Below are 21,183 nucleotides of genomic sequence, written 5' to 3' on the forward strand. Positions count from 1 at the left end.
TTTAGTTATATTAGTTGTATGATGGTTTTAAAACACAGTAGTGGCCGAATCACCTGGAAAAAATGGTCAATCAAAATAATTTTTGAAATATTAAAACCAATTTAAGATAGAAATGGCAATAAGATGCTGGGTTGCTGGTATACTGAAAAGATGGGCTAGAGAGGTAGATGTTAATATGATTTATGTGAAACACTTCCATGACTTAAAAAACAAGTAACACCAGTCACAGAAAAAGACATATCAGGAAATTGTCTATGGGTGAAAACATAGTGAGTTCTGACTTAAACACACAGATATGAAATGACCTTCAAGAGGTCACTTTACATACCCTGAAGACTTCAGAATTGTGTGAGAATGCACGGCAAGTGTCTGGGTGAAGACAAAGAATGCCTCTTGACCCAAATATTAATAGCTCCAAGTGAACCACTGGGCAACATGGACAACAGGGACAATTCCAAAGTGAGGCAGTGTTCTCGAAAGGAATATGTCCTTTCCTCTACTAAGATGTAAAGGAACCCAGTCAATTGCTTACCGATTCATGACACAAAACCAAACCATTTCTTCTCCTAATACCTCTAGCTGAGTTATCTCTTCTTGTTGTGGGGTCCATTTTCCCACTTATCCATTAATATTTAGCAGTAACAATCTGTATCAAAACCAGGAACTGCTTGCTGGAGAAGGGAAGAAAGATATTTCTTTCCAGACAATCCAGTTTTGTGGCCCCCATTAATACAGCTATGTAGCAAGACAGTGTTTAGTGGTCTATTTGAAATAGGTAGTGGTCTATTTGAAATTAGAATTTCAAATAATCTGAATTTTCAGTCATTACTGGTCATCGCTGTATTTGAACTCATGTCCACCAACACACAGCAGGAAATCAAGGCATCCTGAGCACTCCACTTTTATGGTCCAAAAAAATCTATGTGGTAGAATTGTTTATTCTCCAAAGAGCAACATAATTTAGAAAAAGTACAAATATTGAAAAATATAGAAAATTAATGCAAGTAAAACACCTTTAAGTATATGACAGCAGCTGATACTGATTTTTTTGCCAATGACATAAAATTGCAGAAATTATACAAAGCACTGTGGGAGAGGCATGCTGTTAATCAAATATGTCAATGTATCTTCGAGGCTGATAGCTAACAAGTAAGTACTGACCTAAATTTTACTGGAGAACATTTTAAAAGCATTAAGCATATGCTGTTTACTTAGTTGATGTAATAAATATAAACATGCTTAGAGTTCACAGTAAATTCAAAGTACAGGCCTTAAATAATTCCAACATTTTAAATCAAATTGATTAATCACTAAAATACATTAGAAGAAATCGTTTCAGCAAATTTTTTGTGGAAAAGGTCTTTTAGTCAAATTCAGTTCCTCCATTTCTATCCACTGCATGTGTAATTCATGAACCTTTAAACAGTATGAGATTATAGATAGCTAAACTGACATTTGTACTTTCACTTAGCAGCCTGAATAATCAGAACACTCTAAGCTTTTTAAATGTTAAAGCAATCATTGCTTTAACATTGAATTCATCTTGTGATGTCATTGCCACTAACAACTGACATAATAAATTTGAAGTATATGAAAGCTTGAAAAGAATATTAGATATATGTCTCATTTTTTTATAACAATTAAATGATGTACAACAAGAAGTATGTCCCGATCCATCTATTAATGAAATGCTCTTTAAAAGTGTGATGTATCAGTGCTATTTTTGTACTTCTGAGTTTGCAGAGATTTTCGTTTAAATGTGTTGAGCTATTTGTTCAGAGTCAGGAAGAACATCATTGCTATATACTCGATAAGAGAATTAATGAATGTGCATACAAATGATAGCTACATTTGGAAAAGACCTCAAAGACATGCACAGTATTTGTTATATGCCAGGCCACAAGGTCTAAATCTCATATGCACAGATAGAGACAGTAGTTGTTAATTTTTCCATGCTAAAACAATTTGAACTGGTAAACCATGAGCTTTTACTCTGAAGAGGGGTGTGTGTATGTGGGTATGTATATGTGTGTTTAAATTAGAAGCCGAACATTTTCATGAGTGGGACTCTTTTTATCAGTCAAATGGGGCCACCCATGCAGTCCTTCAGGATTCTTTGAGTGAATCCATTTACCTCTGCTATGAAACTGGGAAACAACCAGCCACTCTGAAGAGAAAGATGAAAGGCCAATTTCCACTCTCACTGGAGACACATAATGGACAGAGCCATGGTTTACTTACTTCTTCCTGACTCACGCAGGCCTGAAGCAGGTGTGTTTGTGCAGTATTTCCTCTCTCAGCCCAGGTTCCCATTAGCAAATCAGTAGACAACCAGACTCATCTATGTTTTTGTATGTGTCACAGTAACTGGAGTATCATGGGGGTTGAGAATAAAATTGTAATGAAAAGTTTAAAGCTGCTCTTGCATGATGAGATGATTAATCTCTGACATGGTCTGATATTTCATTTTGCAAAAGTTTTAAGACAATTGGGCCAGTTGGTGAAAGCATATAAACAATTGAACCAAAATAGACATACAAAATTGTAAAGTTTCTTGTAGGAAAAATATGAGCAACTTCACAGAGCTAAGCCTGGACACAGATGGTCCTTTTGTGTGTAAATTCTTACTGCAGAATTGATATTTCAGATCTTATACAACTCTAAATTGGAACTCTATATGTTTGCCTACAATCCAGAAATCCCATCCATCCTCCCACCCCCAGGCATTATACACTTTGACTTTCTAACTCTTTGACATAAAATGTAAAAGAGGGTGGAATTTGAGCTTTGTTTTCAATGGCATGAGAAAGTAAAACTCCCATCAAGCTGAAACATCCTAGAATCCTAGCCTCTTAGAGATCAAACTTAAGTTACTTACAAAGTATCTTTAAACATCAGATAATTCCCATGTTGGACAGAAATTTCTTAGTTCTGATTTAATAATTTTCTATTCAAAATTCTTCAGAATCATTCCTTCTGAATGATGTGTAAATCCCACTCTTATCTCTTGTCTCCTACCACTGCCCAAACACACCTCCACCCATGTCACACATACCACACCTCACTCAACTACCCCTCAAAGCTGTAAGTTGTTTCCCCAGAGCCTTTCCTATTCCACTTTCACTTACCAAAATTCTACCTCAGTCAGACTTCACCTCGATTTATTCCCCTCTGCCTGCTCCCTTGCCCCACAAGAACCGTACTTCTAGAGAGCAGGGCATGAGGCGGCACGGCCTCCAAAGCCTGGGGAACATTCAGGGAATGAACCCCCAACTGCTTCTCCTCCTTTCCCAAAACAACCATATTCCTTTCCTCATGGGATCCCCCTGCCAGAAGTCACATAGCTTTTTCTTTGTCTAGTTAATGTTTAGGAACTATGCAGAGATTCTTGTGGTCTTTCCCTTTTTACTTCTTATTATACGTTAATGAAGTTGAGTAGAAACCATTAACAGGATGATTTGTCTTTATTAAAGTCATTTGCATTTTCCAATCATACTGTAAGACCAAAGATATGTTTTTTGTCAATGCTGCTTCCCCATATTGTCTATACGTCTTCCCCGAAGACAACTCTGCCAAGATACTATAAAATAAAGCTGATTTTGTGCTTTGGTGCTGGCTGCAGCCATCAGCTCAGTCAGACCTCCTGATCCCATCTTTCATCTCTGTGTCTTCTCTTGTGCTGTATTTTCCTCAATCCCCCCCACTTCCACTCTGGTTCATTCCCCTTCCCCACGCTGGCTCACGAAACATACTCATGAGCTTTGATCTTCCATCCATAGGTCTGTATCATTCCATGTTGGATTATTATAATATATATTAGATAATAATTTTTATATGTAAAATTAAAATTATAAATATATAATGACACATATATATGTATATATGTTTTCTGTGGAGAGGAAGTAATCTCTTTTTTTATTTTGAGACAGAGTCTCACTCTGTCACCATGGGTAGTGTGCTGTGGCATCATTACTCACAGCAATCTTAAACTCCTGTGTTTAAATGATCCTCCTGCCATACCCTCCCAAGTACCTGGGAATACAAGCATCTGCCACAATGCCTGGCTAATTTTTTCATTTCTCACCCTTGTTCAGGCTGGTCTTGAACTCCTGAGCTCAAGTGATTCACCTGCCTCACCCTCCCAGAAAACTAGGATTATAGACATGAGGCACTGTACCCAGTGGGAATAATATCCTTAAAGACAGTTTTACAGGAAGACAAGTCCCAAAGGAGAGAAAGAGCACCCAAATACCATGTTTATAAGAAGAAGGGCTTTATTCATCAGCCTGGAGCTTACTGCATAAAAGAATTCTAAATGGCCATGCTCCCCAAATGGCTTGGTCTTTCCCTTTTTATCTCCAGTCAAAAAGTTCCAAACCACAGTTACCTTTTCATTGGCCAGTTTGAATAAAGTGGCAAAATGCTATTCCAGCCCCACAGAACTACAGGATTTCACAGAAGTGGAAATTTCCAAGTTCCAGGAAGTTAAGTCTACAAATTCCCAAGAGCTGAGTCACCATGGAGAGGACCCTGCAGGTGTATCCTTGTGGTCTCCTTGAAAAGACTTGTTCTCCTAGACCTCATCCTTCTCAGATATCCTCTCTCAATAGAAATTAAAAAACTGTTGAATGTCCCCAAATGCTCTGGCACCTTAGCTTTTATATGATAGATGATGAATCAATGCTTGATGATGATGACAATGATAATGATGATGATAATAATTAAATAAGACAAATGGGAGCAGGTGACCAAAGGTGTTTTTCCTCAAAGTTTGAATGGATAGAATGCCTGTGAACATTAGATAGACCCATGGCTGTCAAATCCCCTTAAAAATTAATCTGGCAGTCTACATAAAACATGGAAAAGATCACACTCATCATTAAATGTTTTAGGAAACTTACATGAAGATTACGCTTGATTCACTGAAGAAAAAAACTTTCTAGCTCATACACCAACAGTTAAGGCATATGAGTATATCTCTTTTGTATGAGTATATATAATTCACAGTTTTATAAAGAAAGAAAATAGGTCATCTTCCCTTTAATTTATATGAGTTAACATTTGTTAAACACTTCCCATGAGCCAGGTTCTATGCTATCAACCCTATATTTCTCTGATTTATTCCTCAAAACAACTCTATTCAGATAGATAAAATTGTCATCAAACTCAGATAAAGAAGTTCTGGCAGAGAGACATAAATAATTGCTCAGGGTCACACAGCTAGATTAGGTGGCAGGACTCACAGATGTGTCTGGGACCAAAGCCCATTCCTTTAATGATGATTCTAGTCTTGAGAGGAACAGTAAAATGAGAATTCTTTATCTCATCACATTTTTGGAGGGTGTCTTTTATTACCTCTGTGACAGTGAGCAAGTTCTTTAATCTCTCCAGCCACTTTCTTCATCTATAAAATCAGAGACAGTGATAAGTAAGCTATGTTACAGTTCTTCAGACATATTTGAATAAATGTAATTTCTATTCTCTTACTATACTATATCTGAAATTGATTCTCATATGTAGATCTAAATTTTTACTACATCATTGCCTTTCACTAAATCTCTCCATTCTCTTTAGTTGTGTCAATACTTAAGCGGGCAAAAGCCAGAAATTTCTGCAAGTAGAAATTTTAGACAAATTAGTCAGCATGATGATATAATCAAAAGAGGCAAAAAAATATTGACTAAGAATACATAAATGGTGCAGTGACTGATTAGACTAAATGTTGTCTTTATGATTTTATAAAGCATTCTCATCACAAGCATAGACAAGTTTCTTTATGTATTTTCAGCATAATGAATGGATGAATATACATGTGAAAGTATATTATTTGTAGTCTGATTTATTCCACAGAAAATTTAAGAAAAATTACAACAAAACCATATCTAATGAAATTATAATATAAATAGAAATATAGGAAAAATATTAAACCTTACATAAGCTTAGGCAGAAATTCAAGACCTTGTAAAATTATAAGACAAAAAGTTAGTATATTAGGGCCCATATAAATATAATAGAATTTGAAGTTTGTCCCTGATCACTGTAGCCACTAAAGAGAGGTCAGTTATATAATGCACAGACCTTTTTGGAAGGAAGTATGGAGAAACCTCAAAGAACTCAAGCTAGACCTCCCATTTGCAATCCCATTCCTGGGCATCTACTCAGAAGGAAAAAAAATCCTTTTATCATAAGGACACTTGAACTAGACTGTTTATTGTAGCTCAATTTACAATTGCCAAAATGTAGAAACAGTCTAAATGCCCACCAACCCAGGACTGGATTAACAAGCTGTGGTATATGTACACCATGGAATACTATTCAGCCATTTAAAAAATGGAGACTTTACAGTCTTTGTATTAACCTGGATGGAAGTGGAACACTTTAGTTGTAGTAAAGCATCACAAGAATGGAGAAGCACGAATCCTAGGTATTCAATTTTGATATGAGGACAATTAATGACGGTGGGGGTGGGGAAAAAGGAGAGCAGAGAGAGGGAAGGGGGCAGGGTCTTGGTGTGTGACACACCTTTGGGTGCAAGACACAATTGTAAGAGGGATTTTAAACTAACAAATGCAGTATAACCTGGTTCCTTGTACCCTCAATGAATCCCCAACAATTAAAAAAAAAAAAAAAAAAGAGGAAATGGAAAAGGGTTGTGGGAATGCCCGAACTTGTTAGGAAAATAAAAGTGTGCCCTAGCACAAAATCTTTATTTATTTATTTATTGAGACAGAGTTTTTCTTTATCACCCTCGGAAGAGTAAAATCTGTATTTTTTTCTTTTTGTGATTTTAATAGATTTAGAGGGTACCTTTAGAATTCTGTTATATGTATACATTGTATAGTGGTGGGATCTGGGTTTTTGGTGTACCCATCACCCAAGATGTATACGTTATGCTCCATAAACTAATTTTCATCTCTCATCCCTTCCTCCTACCCCTTGAGAGTCTCTAGTGTCCATTATACCACTCTGTGGCCTTGTGTACCTACATTTTAGCTCCCACTTGTAAGTGAAAACATGCAATGTTTACTTTTCTGTTTCTGAGTTACCCCACTTAGGATAATGGCCTCCAGTGCAATCTAAGTTGCTGCAAAAGGCATCATTTTCATCCTTGCTTGTTGCTGAAAACTCTATGGTTTACACAGACCACATATTCTTTTTCCACTTATCAAATGATGGATATTAATGTTGATTCATAGCTTTGTAATTGTGAATTGGTCCCAGCACTAAGTTTTTTAAAAATAATAATTAACATGAAACTTTATAAGATTAAGTTATATAGTGGACAATGTCTTTGATAAAATTTCTACAGCTACTTGGGTAAATGGCTGAAAATCATGTGCATTTTGTACTTCAGCACATTAGTAGTTTATTTATATGTTCATGAATTTGAGTGCCATATATGACTTTACATATAATGTGAAAACCGTAGGGAAATACAGCATCACAGTCTTCATTATATACTGAACCAAAGCTGTTTGACTTATATTTTACCCCTATTAGTAGTTGAAATCATTTACAACTCCATCGAAAAGAATGATTATTTGACAATCTAGATTGGCATTAAAGTATCCCCAAACTCATTACATCTTAATAACCAGCTTGTATCTGTTTAATTTGATTACAGAGTCATGAAGATGAATTGAATGATTCTGCACAGTGAGAGATCAGAATTGTGAAAGCTCTCCTGAACTAGAATGGAAGTTAAAAGGCAACTAAAAGTGGCAACATGTCAAACTAGAATCAAAATTATTCATTAAGGGTCCTCCTTCTCCAGGTAGGGTCCAGGTAGTTCTCTCTAGTCTTCTCCAGCAGTGAAATAGAGGTCAAATGTAAATTCTAGTTAGTTTAGGCCCCAATAGGTATCACCATATATTTGAATTGATTGTTTGTAATAGACTGACTCAAGCCTGCATTTTGATTCTATCTCATTTATCTTCCTCAAGTAACATTTTGAGCACTTCAAATGGATTAAAGCCCCACATGGAGGGGAGGGGAGTACTGATACTGGAGAGTAGTGTAAAGGCCAGATCATGAGTAGATTCACATGTCAAACCAGAAAACTCAGATTTTATGCTGAGTGATATTGTCAAAACTATTGAAAGACATTTTCTAGAGAGAAGAACAAGATCTCATTTTAGGTCAAATCACTATGACTTCTTAGTAAAAAACTGATTATAAGGGCAATCCATTACAATCAGTTTTGAGGAAGACACTAATAATTTTCCATACAAAATACTCCCTTCCACACACCTTTATCTTAATATAAATGTACCAAAATTACCTTCTAATACTGTCTTGTAGCAAGAAATGACCATGTGACACAGTTTTTACTAATCGGATAGGCAGAAATTCCTTACAAAGGGCTTATCTTCCTAAATAAAAAGGGAAAGCTTCACGAGTAGGTTTCTTTTTATCTTTCACCTTGCCTTTTTCCCTTTATCCTGAACTATATACTGGACTCTGATGATACCGGAAGCATCGACATTTATGAGGATAAAAACACAAAGATAATGAAGCATAAAGAAAAAAAATGGGACTTAATATTTTATATACTACCGACATTTTAGGAACCAATGGAGGGAGACCAGCCTGTTACCTGATTGGAGAAGGAGGTATTCTAGAGGTAGGAGGCAAACAGCCTGGTGCTATTGAGGTCCAGGGAAGGAAGCATTCAAGGAAGATGAAGTGGTGGACAGCATGGAAAACAGCAGAGATTAAGAATGATCACAATCTTTACCTAACAATTGCAATCAGTGTAACCTGGCTTATTGTACCCTCAATGAATCTCCAACAATAAAAAAAAAAAAAAAAAAAAAGAATGGTCACAATTGCAGCCTTGGTATACAAAGAATATGTGGCTCCTTTAATTTATTCACTGGTGCTCCAAACTTCTCCACAAGCCTTATTGAGAAGAGGGGAAACTTAGACTTTCAAATTAGTGACACCACAGCTCTTTAAAACTTCTCCTTACTTTTTACAAAATCCCTTTAGAAATAAATTCTTTAGTCTTTCAAAATACTTCTCTTGATCAGTACCCACCCAGACCTCTATAAGAGCAGCACCTCCCAGACCTTGGTAAGAGCTTGGCCATGACCCCCAGCCTGCGACCTTTGCATGCTCTGACCAGGAACTCCAGGAGCCATGCAACCCTGCATCGTCCCTCCTGTACCCTCCCTGCCTCCACACTGGCCCACTCATCTCACCAGTGACTCTGGTAGCCACATGCCTTCTAGAGCCTTCCTGCCACTGCATGGAGCCCTTCTCCTGGCCAGAGACTGCTGGAGCCTTGGGCTCTCTGTGCCAAAGTCACTGGGTGCCAGGCACTCCCAGAACCTGGTGCACCACCACCCCACCCTCTTGCTGGATCCAAGGGTGTCACACTCCAGAACAGGATCCAAAACCAGAACTCCCTGGCTGGGCAGCCCCAGAGGAACTGCACAGGGTCACTCCCTACAAAGATCCAGGAACAATAGAGTGATCCCACTTGGGTCTAATCTTGGAGAGACACCTCCCCAAATCTGAGGATGGCCAGAGGCAACAGTGAAAAACAATTATGAAGTGAATTCAAGGAAAAAACTCTGGCAATATGAAAATCAGAGTAGATCAACTCCCCAAGGATCAATGGAGCAGACACAGCACAAGATTCCATGCACAAACAAATAGCTGAGATGTCAGAAATCGAATTCAGAATCTGGATAGCAAATAAGATTGAATTACAATTCCAAGCAGTAACCAAAAAGATGTCTCAAGAATTCAATGAATTCAAAGACCAAATGACAAAATATTTTGACACATTGAGACAAGAAGTTGCAGCCCTCAAAGATATGAGAAACATACTGGAAGCCCTCAGTAACAGAATGGAGCAAGCAGAAGAAAGGATTTCTGACATTGAAGACAAAGCTTTCGAATGCTCCCAAACTCTCAAAGAGGAAGAGAAATGAGGGCAAAAACAGATCACTCTCTCAGAGAGCTCTGGGATAATTCAAAGAAAATCAATATTCGTCTTATAGGGATCCCTGAAAGCAACTAAGTGGCTTCACAAGGCACAGAGTCTCTTCTCCATGAGATTATGATGGAGCACTTTCCAGACATGCCTAGAGATTCTGAAATTCAGATAGCAGAAAGTTTCCGAACTCCAGCATGACTGAACCCAAATAAGACATCCCCCAGACACATCATAATCAATTTTGCTAAACTTAATATGAAGGAGAAAATTCTGAAAGCAACCAGATGAAAGAAAACCATCACCTACAAGGGGAAGAATATTAGAATTACTGCAGATCTCTCAGCTGAAACCTTGCAAGCTACAAGAGGATGGTCACTGACTTTTAATCTCCTAGAACAAAATAACTTTCAACCCAGGATCCTGTACCCAGCTAAACTGAGTTTCATTTATGATGGAGAAATTAAATACTTTAATAACATTCACATGTTGAAGAAATTTGCCATAACTAAACCAGCTCTCCAGGATATTCTCAGACCTATCCTCCATAAAGACCAGTGTAATCCTCCACCACAAAAGTAAACCCACCCAGAAAATTTTGATCAAATTCCAACTTCCACAGTCGCAAAAGGATTAAAAATGTCCACCGTACCCTCAAAAGGCTTATCAATATTTCCAATTAATTTGAATGGCTTAAATTGTCCTCTAAAGAGCCACAGGTTGGCTGACTGGATACAAAAACTCAAGCCAGATATCCGCTGCATCCAAGAATCGCATCCTACATTAAAATACAAATATAGACTCAAGGTGGAGGGATGGTCATCTATACTCCAGGCAAATGGAAAGCAGAAGAAAGCAGGCATTGCAATCCTATTTGCAGACACAATAGCCATTAAACCAACCAAAATAACAAAGGATAAGGATGGACACTTCGTATTTGTTAAAGGTAATACTCAATATGTTGAGATTTCAATTATTAATATTTATGCACCCAACCAGAATACACCTCAATTTATAAGAGAAATGTTAACAGAAATGAGCAACTTGATTTACTCCAGTTCCATAGTAATTGGACATTGTAACACCCCTTTAGCAGTGCTGGATAGATCCTCCAAAAAGAAGCTAATCAAAGAAATTTTAGATTTAAACTCAACCATTCAACATCTGGACTTAACAGATATCTACAGAACATTTCATCCCAACAAAACTGAATACACATTCTTCTCATCAACCCATAAAACATACTCCAAAATCAACCACATCCTAGGCCACAAATCTAACCTCAGCAAATTAAAAAAAAGAAAAATAGAAATTATTCCTTGCATCTTCTCAGACCTTCATGGAATAAAAGTTGAACTCAATAACAACAGAAACCTGGATACCCATACAAAAACATGGAAGCTAAACAATCCTATGCTGAAGGATAGATGGGTTATAGACAATATTAAGAAGGAAATCACCAAATTTTTGGAACGAAACAACAATCAAGACACGAATTCCCAGAACCTCTGGGATACTACAAAGGTAGTCCTAAGAGGGAAATTTATAGCACTGCAAGTCTTCCTCAAGAAAATGGAAAGAGAGGAAGTTAATAACTTAATGGGACATCTCAAGCAACTGGAGAAGGAAGAACACTCCAACCCCAAACCCAGCAGAAGAAAAGAAATAACCAAAATCAGAGCAGAATTAAATGATATTGAAAACAAAAGATATACAACAGATCAATAAATCCAAAAGTTGGTTTTTTGAAAAGATCAATAAAATAGATAAACCTTTGGCCAACCTAACCAGGAAAAAAAGAGTAAAATCTCTAATTTCATCAATCAGAAATGGTAACGATGATATAACAACAGACCCATCAGAAATTCAAAAAGTTCTTAACGAATACTACAAGAAACTCTACTCTCAGAAATATGAAAATCTGACAGAAATTGACCAATACCTGGAAGCACAGCACCTACCAAGACTTAGCCAGAACGAAGTGGAAATGTTGAACAGGCCTATATCAATTTCTAAAATAGCATCAACTATACAAAATCTCCCTAAAAAGGAAATCCCAGGACCAGATGGCTTTACATCAGAATTCTACCAAACATTTAAAGAAGAACTAGTACCTATATTACTAAACCTCTTCCAAAATATACAAAAAGAAGGAATATTACCCAACACATTCTGCGAAGCAAACATCACCTTGATCCCCAAACCAGGGAGAGACCCAACAAGTAAAGAAAATTATAGACCAGTATCACTAATGAATATTGATGCAAAAATACTCAATAAGATCCTAACAAACAGAATCCAACAACACATCAAAAAAATTATACAACATGACTAAGTCGGATTTATGCCAGGGTCTCAAGGCTGGTTCAATATATGTAAATCTATAAATATAATTCAGGACATAAACAAACTGAAATATGAAGACCATATGATTCTCTCAATTGATGCAGAAAAAGCTTTTGATATTGTCCAGCATCCCTTCATGATCAGAACACTTAAGAAAATTGGTATAGAATGGACATTTCTTAAACTAATAGAGTCCATCTACAGCAACCCCACAGCCAATATCGTATTGAATGGAGTTAAATTGAAATCATTTCCACTTAGATCAGGAACCAGGCAAGGTTGCCCATTGTCTCCATTGCTCTTTAACACTGTAATAGAAGTTTTAGCCATTGCATTTAGGGAAGAAAAGGCAATCAAGGGTATCTATATAGGGTCAGAAGAGATCACACTTTCACTGTTCACAGATGACATGATCATATATCTGGAAAACACTAGGGATTCTACTATAAAACTTTTAGAAGTGATCAAGGAATATAGCAATGTCTCAGGCTACAAAATCAACACCCACAAATCTGTAGCCTTTATATCTACCAACAATAACCAAACTTAAAAAATAGTCAAGGACTCTATTCCTTTCACAGTAGTGCCAAAGAAGATGAAATATTTGGGAGTCTATCTAACAAAGGACGTGAAAGATCTCTATAAGGAGAATTATGAAACTCTAAGAAAAGAAATAGCCGAAGATGTTAACAAAGGGAAAAACATACCATGCTCATGGCTGGGAAGAACCAACATTGTTAAAATGTCTATACTACCCAAAGCAGTATATAATTCTAATGCAATTCCTGTTAGAGCTCCCTTGTCATATTTTAAAGATCTTGAAAAAATAATACTTCATCTTATATGGAATCAGAAAAAAACCTCGAATAGCCAAAACATTACTCAGGAATAAAAATAAAGCAGGAGGAATCATGCTACAAGACCTGAGACTGTACTATAAATCCATAGTGATCAGAACAGCATTGTACTGGCACAAAAACAGAGAAGTAGATGTCTGGAACAGAATAGAGAACCAAGAGATGACTCCAGCTAGTTACCATTCTTTGATCTTTGACAAGCCAATTAAAAACATTCAGTGGAGAAAAGATTCCCCATTTAACAAATGGTGCTGGGTGAACTGGCTGGCAATCTGTAAAAGACTGAAACTTACCCACACCTTTCACCATTAACTAAGATAGACTCTCACTGGATAAAAGATTTAAACTTAAGACATGAAACTATAAAAATACTTGAAGAAAGTGCAGGGAAAACTCTTGAAGGAATCAGCCTAGGTGAATATTTTATGAGGAGGACTCCCCAGGCAATTGAAGCAGTATCAAAAATACACTCCTGGGACCTGATCAAACTAAAAAGCTTCTGCAAGCCAAGAACATAGTAAGTAAAGCAAACAGACAGCCCTCAGAATGGGAGAAAATATTTACAGGTTATACCTCCAATAATATTTTAATAACCAGAATCCACAGAGAACTCAAACATATTAGCAAGAAAAGAACAAGTGATCCCGTCCCAGGGTGGGCAAGGAACTTGAAGAGAAACTTCTCTAAAGACGACAGACGCACGACCTACAAACACATGAAAAAAAGCTCATCAACCTTAATCATAAGAGAAATGCAAATCATAACTACTTTGAAATATCACCTAACCCCAGTAAGAGTAGCCCACATAACAAAACCAGACATGTTGGTGTGGATGTGGAGAAAAGGGCGCACTGCTACACTGCTGGTGGGAATGTACACTAATACGTTCCTTCTGGAAGGATGTTTGGAGAACACTTAGAGACCTAAAAATAGACCTGCCATTCGATCCTATAATTCCTTTACTAGGTTTATACCCAGAAGACCAAAAATCACAATATAACGAAGACCTCTGTACCAGAATGTTTATTGCAGCCCAATTCATAAATGCTAAGTCATGGAAGAAGCCCAAGTGCCCATCGACCAGTAAATGGACTAGCAAATTGTGGTACATGTGTACCATGCAATATTATGCAGCCTTAAAGAAAGATGGAGACTTTACTTCTTTCATGTTTACATGGATGGAGCTGGAACATATTCTTCTTAGCAAAATATCTCAGGAATGCAAGAAAAAGTATCCAATGTACTCAGCCCTACTATGAAGCTAATTTATAGCTTTCACATGAAGGCTATAACCCAACTATAGCAAAAGAATATGGGGAAAGGTCCAAGGGAGGGGCAGGGAGGGGGCAGTTTAGGGTGGAGGGAGGATAATGGGTGGGGCCACACCTATGGTGCATCTTAGAAGGGGTACAGGCGAAACTTACTAAAGGCAGAATACAAATGTCTACGTACAATAACTAAGAAAATGCCATGAAGGCTATGTTGAACAGTTTGATTGAGAGTATTTCAGATTGTATATGAAGCCAGCACATTGTATCCCTTGATTGCACTAATGTACACAGCTATGATTTAACAATAAACAAAAAAAGAGAGAGAGAGAAAAAAATGCTTCCCTCCCTGGCTTTATGCCACCACAGCAACAGGATTTGAGCATTTACAAAAGCTTACTGAGTTATTCTGGTATAGAGGAAGGCAGCGTCTTGGACATATGCTCATGTACTCTTGTCCTGCAGTGAGGACCGACTTTATTCTGCACTAGGACTGGTCACTGCCAAGGTACATGTTCTTGCATGTGAAATTTGGGTCAATCAGTAACACCCATACTGCTCACAACCAGCCACAAAAACTTCTTCCAGTTCACCAAGGTATGTGCCCTCAGTGGGGTCTGTTTTTCCCCTCTCTGCTCTCACCTGGTCTAGCATTCCAGCTGTGCTCTCAGCTCACTATGACGGGTTTGGGATTTGGGCATTGACAGCAATGCACTTGTGGCTACAGCCTCTGCAGAGCCACATTTAGCTGTGATGCATGAGACTAGGTTTTGCCTGGGGAAGCACCCAGTTCATCCACTTACCCTCCCTCTAGATGTTCTCATGATCTTTCTTAACTCTTTGGATGTTTCTGCTGAACCCCTCAGCCTTTGCTGTTCCCCATTCCCACTCTATCTGAAGGAATGGAACAGAACAATGACCTTGGAACCTAAAAAAATCCCTACCTTTTTTTCTTTTGTATTTTCCACTTTCTTTCCCTCCCTGAAAAGAATCACCCCTTTCTCAGTAGTTATCCAACATAACTGGATAACCTGGAGGGGCTATTAAAATTCAGATTGCTGGACTCCATCCCCAAGAGTTTCTGATTTAGTAGGTCTGAAGTGAACTCTACAACTTTTCATTTCCAATGGCTCCCAGGAGATGATGCTGGCCCCAAGACCACCCGTAGTGAATTACTGTACTGTGGCATATCATTGGAGGTGGAGATGGAGAGCGGGGGCAGGGGGGAAGAAGGGTTGAATTAAGCCCTGAAGCATCTCAGTACTAAATTTGGAAGAGACATTGTCTTTAGAGAATAAAGAACATAACAGTTTTATTCTGAGTCCTTCAATTGTGGCTCTTGATATGAAAGCTATAAGATAAGTAGAATTAGGGATTAAAAAGAAAAAGCATACATTTTTTGTAATAGTCCAAAATTATGCTCTCTACTACAGCAAGACAAAAGGCTGTGACTTTGAGAGTGAGTACTATTTCAGTAGAAAGAAAGCAGAAGGCAGGTTCCAGTGAGTTGACAGGTGAGTGGGAGGTGAGAATGAAGGATTTCAAAATCTCGACTGTGAATGGAAGGATGGAGCAGTGAACCTTTTTTCTTTTCTGTGTTTTGTTTTGTTTTGGGGAAAGAAGGAAATATAAGGGAGCTGAGCATGTTAAAATATTGATGGCAATGACTAATGGAAAGACTAGAAAGAACAGAAGGGAGCTTAAAACTGATGACCTAAATTCACTGATGAAAAGAAAGGAAATGGAAACCAAAGCCAAGGAGGGTGGAGCAGCAGGTGAGTTTGCACTGGCAGTGAGGAGTGTTCACAAGTTGAGTGTATATAAAGCCATGTGCTGGGGTGGGGGATCTAGATGTCTCTGAAAAATGAGAGTAGACTGATTACAGAATGAAAGAAGAGTTAAAGTTCCAGTTTCCACTACTCAAGATTTTAATGGTTTTTGCACCTACCCAGACTGTATTTGGTCTTATATCTATTCTAAGATGTTCCTTTGTTCTGTCAACAGTCCTCCTGCCTTGTTCCTGTGGCTTCTTGTGGACAATAGGAATAGTCCTGAGGTATTGCCAAGGAGTGATGTTGGGGCAAAGGGACAAGGGCACTGATGACAGCAAAAGGTCGTACATTTCCTATCTGATTCAATAATGCAACGGCAATGCAGGGTCAAACAAGTAGAGTCCTTGGCACCAGGAAGCCACACAGAATGTCAATGATTTAGAGATCAGGTGTAAGTGTTTTTAAAAAACTTATAGATGTGGCAATTGCTTAAGACAATAGATACAGAAATTATAGAATTAGTTTTACATTGCCCAGACTCTGGAACTTAAGACAAAAGATTTTACTCAAAACTAACTCACCAATATTCTTGAATTCATGAGTGCTAGAAAAACCACTTATTTTTTTTTCTTATACATTTAGTAAAACTACAAGATTGGATTATTTACTTTTATCCAACTGAACAACTCTGAAGCAGAAATTAAACATATTGCTTTTGTTTGTTTGATGCAAAAGTTTAAATGACAACTCTAAACCTCAACAACAGAGAGAGAGAGATTGATTCCAGCTTCTTGGGCCAGGATGTTGAGTTTTAAGTGAGATAAAGCATTGTGTGTGAGACAGTGAGATCAGCACGATCTGGTTGGTTGTACAGTAAGGAGTCAGTCCAAACTGATAACATATATGTATGTGTGTGCACATGAATTATAACATACATTTTGATGGAGAAAAAATAACTAGAAAAGAGCCAAGAAAAATTTCTCACAAAACTGTTAATAATAACAAAAGAAATAGTTGTTTGTGGGGGGGTTTTGCAGTTTTTGGCCGGGGCTGGGTTTGAACCCACCACCTCTGGTATATGGGGCCAGCACCCCACTCCTTTGAGCCACAGGCGCCAACCAAAAGAAATAGTTTTTAAACCTTTTAACCTAGTGAATAATTTAAAATAGAGGTGATTGTTCTATCTTATCTGTGTCAAAGAATTAGCATTTACTTAACTATTTTCTGTCGTTTTGGAGAATCATGTGGTTTTAAGTTACTAAACCTGCCTTTCACAAAGTAATCTTTTAGGGAAAGGATCAAACATTTAAAGTCCAATAAGTCCAAAGTCTCTTAGTTGCCTTTAGGGGTACCATGTATAATGAATCAAGTGTATCTCAATAAAATATATTCCTTTTTACAAAGCTTTCCAGACACATTAAACAGATAGTTCCATGTTTCTCAAACCAGAGGCATTTTAATAACTGAAGAGTCAACTTGAGTTTCTTTATTATTTTTTACCATAATTCATTTCTTTCTTTCTCTCCTATGATATTTATTTTTTTTCACAACAGCACTCAGAAAGTGCAAATAGTAAAATATTCTTTGATTGTTAAGTCTCTTTTCTCCCTTACTTAACAGATAGTTTATCTGTCATGAAAGTTTACTCCAAGTTTCCAAAACTGTGGTGGTTACGTCAGAGATATAGCAGATGCATAGCTGGGGCAACTGTACCCACTTTATCCATATACCTACCTGTCCTTTTCTCAGAAAATAAAATGAAGAAAAAGGGAGTGGAGGTTCATTTCCGGCTAATGGTCATAATAAAAAGGAACACTCAGTAAAGTGTTGATTGACTATGTAGAAGTCTAAATTTAAAAGCTAAGAGCTCCAGTGTGGTAGCAATAACTAGAAAATGCACATAGATTTGTGATTCACAAATATATTTGAATTTGTAAAGTCTCTCACATCACCCAGGGGAACCAGTTGTAGCCTACGTTTTTAGCTAGTTTACTACAGATGAAGACCAGAGGTGCTACTTCAACATGAGTTATGGATGTTCTAGTAGACTGCCCTTCAATCCATCCAGGCTGGCTGCCCATATGGTTTAAGCAACACCGACCCTCACACGGTTCCCCCCACCCGCCTTTTCTATGCTTTTGGTGAATATGTTCCTATTAGAAGATACATTGGGACTCTCAAATAAGTGCCCAGTCATGTCCTTGATTTGTCTGAGGCCCAGAGCTCATGGCCAAGGACTAACATGCCTCTATTAATGGGAATCTGATGTGTCTGAATTTATTTCAGAAAGGAAATCAGAGCCTCGGAGTGAAAAGTCCCCATGAGTAAGAGTAAATGGGAGATGGATTCGGCAGCTGAGCTTGGTTGGCTGTAGGAGTTTAGGGCTGACCTTGCCCTCTTCCGCCCCTTCTCCCTCTTGGGGAACCTGTCCCTCTGACAAGGCACATGTTATGCCAGAAATGGTGAAAATTCAATGGTGAAATTCACCTTCATTCACCCTAAAGGTCCATGAAACTCGAGAAGTCATTATCCCCCTTTCCTCTGCCTGTCCCATCTTAAACAAAAACAAAAAGATTTATACACATAGGGATAGTTTCCTAGAGGCTAGAGGAAGAAAGTCAAGCTGCAGATACCCAGGGGGACAGCTAGAGACTTCTAGGAAGTGAGAGACAGTATGTAGATGCCCACGACCAGAGGGCACAACCCAAGTGGCCTGAACACAGTTGCAGGTGAACACCAGACTGTACAGTGGCCCATGGGCAATGTGAAAGTAAGATGCCTAAATTAACAACCAACGCACATGGTCTAAGATCAGAGCACAAAGGTGGCAATGGAATGGAGGACTGTGGAATTTCAGAAAAGTGACCTGAGACTCTGTGAGGGAAAGCCACCAACCACACTAGCCACTGACCATACTAACCACCCACCCCTAGGGTTACTGATTAGAATCCTGGAGCAATTCAGAAACCTTTGGGGAGAGGACAACCTAGAAGATATGCGACTTCCTTTGATTAATCAGGTAGCATTTCAGAGCAGAGAGATGGGTGTGTCATTCAAAATGCCACGTACATTGCTCTTACAGGCCAATGGAGCTTAAAGCATGAACTGATACAGACCCTGGATAAAAATGATTCTATGCTTGTCTGTGAAACAGTCCATCTTAAGAATCAGTTCACTGCTCTTTCTTGCTGTAGCCATAAACTAAAATTAAATACAAACAAGGAATTTTATCACTTACTTGTTTTCTATCACTGTGTAAAAAGCACAAACTGTGCAGCTCATAGTTCTGTGGGTCGGAAGTTTAACATGGTGGGAGTTCTCTGCATAGGATGCCACAGGGCTGCTAAGAAGACGCAGCCAGGCTTCTCTCATTGGAAGGCTTCAGGGGAAAATGCACTGCCCTGTTCATTTTTGTGGTTGACAGAAAGTGAAGTTCCTTGGGGCTGCTCTAAACTACTAGATACATTCTTTGCCACATAGCCACCTCCATCTTCAAGCCAGAAATGTTTTGATTTAATTCTTTAAAACTCTGACTTCTCCAGATTTTGAATTTTTAACTCAGATTGAAAGGAATTACATGGCAAGGTCAGATCCACTGGATAAGCTTATATTAAGGTGCACTGATTTGGGACCTAAATTATATCTTCAGGATCATGGATATAGATTAGAGTTGGAACAACTGAGAGAAGGTGTGTGTACACTGGGGGCCGTGAATCTTGGAGCCCATCTTAGAATTCCTCCTGCTAAGACTGATTTCCCTTTCACCTCATTTCACTACAAAATACAAAAATCACATGTAAGTAAATTTATAACTAATTCATAGCAAAGACAGAAATTGTGATCTTGAAAACTAAAATTAGACCCAAACTATTTTTTTCTATAGTTCATTCATTTATACATTCAATTATATTTGTTGATCATTTGCTCCAATTATATCTAATTAGACAAGAATACTGGTGATATTTGCCTTCAAGTATCTTTTCTACATTCCTCTTTTCCTGTGAACTGAAAGAAATATCAGTGATTCAAATTCCTTAACATGAATATAGTATCAGATGTTACTCTTAGCTATATGGATGTTAGTAGAAAACAAAAAACTTAGAACAGGAAAAGGACCTGAGAAATCTAGTCTTAGCAGATAATATTATAATTATTGGCCTTATATATAGCCTTAGAGCTTCCCACTTACCTGAAAACTTAATATGCATCAAAGATTGTGCCACACACTTGCACAGTCTGTTATGAAGACAGGAATTCAGTGGCTAGCCTAAAATGAAACTGTCATCATTCCTCTTGAGAAAACAACTACCAGCAAAGTCCTCACAGAGCTTGATACAAGACTTCATAACACATCCTTTCTCTTTCAATAGCAATATAATTTTTCACAAATATTTTCAGTGTTCCCCAATATCACTTGAGTGAATAAGGTATCATGTTAGTCCATTTTATGTTGCTATAAAGGAACACCTGAGGCTGGTAGTTAGAAAGAAAAGATGCTGATTTGGCTCACAGTTCTACAAACCGTGCAAGAGGCATCATGCCAGCATAGTGTTGTGATGAAGGCTTCAGGAAGCTTCCACTCAAAGCAGAAGATGAAGGGGGAGCAGGTGTGACAAGGGCCAGAGAAGGAACAAGAGAGAGAAAGAAGGGGGTGTCAGGTCTTTTCGATACCCAGGAGAACTGGATAATGAGAGAACCTCCCATCAGGCCAGACACTCAACACCAGGGATCAAGTTTCAACATGCGATATGGAGGGGACAAACATCCAGCCCATATCGGACATATTTGTCTTTATATTTCCTCCCACTAAATCCAGCCACTGTTGTTCTTCCATTCATCAAATCCTTCTCGGAAGTTCCATTTCAGTCGTAGAAGAGCATAAAAAGGAAGTTACGTAAAATTGGACATGTCTCTATGATCAGAATATAAAGAAAACTAAACACTAGCCTCTTTCATCAAGCTAAACAAATACATAGATGGCTTCAGTTCCCTCGCAT

This window comes from Nycticebus coucang, chromosome 1 (assembly GCF_027406575.1).
Source record: "Nycticebus coucang isolate mNycCou1 chromosome 1, mNycCou1.pri, whole genome shotgun sequence".
NCBI lineage: Eukaryota > Metazoa > Chordata > Mammalia > Primates > Lorisidae > Nycticebus > Nycticebus coucang.